This window comes from Atta colombica, unplaced genomic scaffold (assembly GCF_001594045.1).
Source record: "Atta colombica isolate Treedump-2 unplaced genomic scaffold, Acol1.0 scaffold78, whole genome shotgun sequence".
NCBI classification, from domain to species: domain Eukaryota; kingdom Metazoa; phylum Arthropoda; class Insecta; order Hymenoptera; family Formicidae; genus Atta; species Atta colombica.
The window spans coordinates 678,997-682,041 of NW_017259570.1; the positions used below are offsets into that span (position 1 = coordinate 678,997).

Below are 3,045 nucleotides of genomic sequence, written 5' to 3' on the forward strand. Positions count from 1 at the left end.
GCAGAATTTAAAAAAATAATAGGTCATTTGAAAGAAAATTTAATAAGCTATAAGATAATGTTATATAAAATTTAATTCAAATTTCATTTTTTTTTTAAATTAAAGAAATGTAAAAAATGAGTAAATCGCAAAAAATTATGTTCCTAATGAGATGCTCCGAGAAATCGATAGTAAAACGGGAAGTATATCAGTATTGCAATTAAAAAACTTTATTTAATGTTTTTAAAATACAAACACAGCCAGTGTGCGCAAAAAATGAGCATGCGATGGATTATATCCAGAACTCGTCTTCAGATGGTTCGAATCAAGCATCGGAAAAATAGGCACTCGACTTCATTACAGTTCTTTTTATTATTGTACAATAACATTTATACTTTAACAACGATTTCACTATAGGAGCATGGATTATTTTATATTAGAAATATCCTGTATCTCATATTACGATTTCCGCCTTACGGTTTTACGATTATCAAATTTAACTTCTGCAATTAAACATACACCTATTTTTCCATTGGTAATGACTTTACACTCTACATGAAGAATTTATTGCCAATATTTATTTACCATCCAAACTCTAAAATCTTTTTTTACAATGACTACAGGTATGATTTAATTATGATCTTTCTACTAAATCGTTTTCAATCCAAGAGCAATAAATTTATAGTGGGACCAATAGATAGCTTTTTAGTTTAACAGAAACTAGCTCATATTAAGCATCTATCTCATAATAGAAGGCTTTCTTCTATATATAAATGCATTATGTTACATTTATATATACGTATTAAGTTTTATATGGATCACGGGTAAATAAAGTACATGAGTTTAAAATACGCACGAGTAAAGTATGAGTTTAAACTACACACGGATTTCGTCTATTTCTTTTTTAATTTTAATTGTGATTTAATTTTAATTTTAATCTTGATTTAACTAAACTCATCATCTGTTTCTAATTCTTAGAACTAGAATAAAATAAAAAGTAAGTTAATCAAGATTAAAATTAATCGATATTAGTAGAAACAGCATTTGTCATAAAAAAAAAAATTAAAAAGAATAGACCGAGTAAATTACGAGTTTAAAATATGTTTAAAGTACGAATTTATAATACACAAGTTTGTTATAAAGAAAACAAAAATAGGTAGATCAAGTTTAATTCGATTTAATTTTACCCGCGCATCGCTCCGTCGCGCATGTCTCCGTGGTTACCGTTCGAATTACGTCATTTGCGTGGGAGTTCGCGACCAACTTCCGGTTGTCAGCGGGCTGCGCTTCGTCAGACAGGAGTCTGAAGCCGCTTGCGCATCGAGAATTACGTGGAGGGAACGGCAGGTTCCCGAGGATTCGAGGGAACTCGCATCGGATTCCATCTCCAGTGGTGAGTACGCGTGCTATATTCTTGTCGTCGTAGTCTATATCTTTTAGATACATTGCGAAATGTTGAATGACAGAACGACGATGCGGCGCACGTTGCGTATCAAAGCAAGACCATATCGATTTTCCTTTGAACGACGCAGTCGCGCAGTGACCCGATATCGCGAGCGAATCTGTAACGCGCTTCAGCGGAAACAAGGCGGATGAAATATTCATGATGTTTTCGAATATTTTCTAATATTAGTACTAGCCTTTATTATGAATTTTATTTCCTAAAAAAAAAAATTTTATGTCACGAGAAATTTTATCTCGGGAGTATAAAATGTTTACGAAATGATCTGAAGTTGTCTAAGAAGAAGGGAAGGTATAAAAAGGTGTAAAATAAAGTGAATTTACGCAACAGTCTAAAATATACTCTAAAGATTCGTATATACATACAATTCTCTAACGCTCGACGCTCATTTTTATCAAAATAGATCAAAATAGATCACGTGGTCAAAATTGACGAATACGAAACAGAAATTCGAAAATTAAGATTATCTCATTGTTTAATTTCTAATTTGCCATCAATCTCTAAGGCGCAGTCCGATACAGAAAGAAAACGCAAATTAAAATGAAAATGGCGTGATTTGAAACGCCCCGTTTCCCGCGTAACGGTAGCTTCCGTGCGCGCGCATCTCGGGCGGTCACGTGAACCGTGGAAGGTGACTACCGCGCCGCACTTCACTGCGCTCATTCGCGGTCCGTCGCGGTTCGAACGTGGTGGTGGTTGCGTTGTGCGTGTGCGCGCTCAGGACGTGACGTGAAATCATTTTGCTCCTTCACTATTACGGCGTATCCAGCGGCACGTACGCGACCGTCGTCAGTGCTAGTGAGAACCGATCATCTCTGTCGGTGCTCCAGTTGCACTGTCGGAAGTCGCACTATCAGCAGACGCCAGCCTTGCCAGGTCTATCGATCCACTTCAAGGTTAGCGAGCGTAACTAAGAGCGCGCCGGCGATTAAGTACGACTTGCTCTCGACGGCGTCTCGCTATGAGAGAGCATTCCCCGCGAATAAGCTAATTCGTTTATATATAGAGTGTGATGCACCACTTTCCTGTGCGCCTCAAGATATCAGAGGGTCGATTGTGTATTTTCAAATGAGGTGAAAATTACAAAAGTGAGCAAATCTACTAGAGTATTCATAGTTTAATTGATCAATATCTAGTTAGTATCTATAACCTTTGCTCACATTTCTAATTTTTATCTCCTTTCAAAATCCACAATCGATCTCCAGGTTTGTTTGTTTGTACTTGAAAGCTCCCAAAATTTTTGTATTTAAAACGAGATAAATATTCGTGCATTGAAGAGAGAGAGAGAGAGAGAGAGAGAGAGAGAGAGAGAGAGAGAGAGAGAGAGAGAGAGTCTCTGCAAAAAGTGCAAATAACGCGAAAGACCTATCATCTTCCCATCCTTCGGCGCCGATTTCAACGGGGCGGATACGAGAGATCGATCCGCGATAGAACGCAGTAAAGATTAATCGAGCTTCTCGTACTTATTTGACTTATTTAACCCTTAGTACACACAATGGGTCATTCTGGATTAATTTTCATCACTTTAACAAAAATTATTAAATGATTCTTTTATATTTATGTATATATATATATATATATATATATATGTATATATATATATA

General features: G+C 36.2%; 1 protein-coding gene across 3 annotated transcripts in view; it reads left to right on the forward strand.

The window, feature by feature from the left end:
- The first annotated feature begins 1,264 nt into the window (after window positions 1-1,264).
- The window catches only part of LOC108692678 (synaptosomal-associated protein 25), a 52,694-nt gene continuing 50,913 nt past the window's right edge, over window positions 1,265-3,045 (forward strand). For 2 of the 3 annotated variants that reach the window (XM_018201051.1, XM_018201048.1), the window contains exon 1: window positions 2,119-2,337. The gene's annotated coding sequence lies outside the window, so the exon portion shown is untranslated. Of the gene's footprint in view, window positions 1,373-2,118; window positions 2,338-3,045 lie in introns of those variants that run through there. The other variant, XM_018201049.1, reaches the window with a different exon arrangement.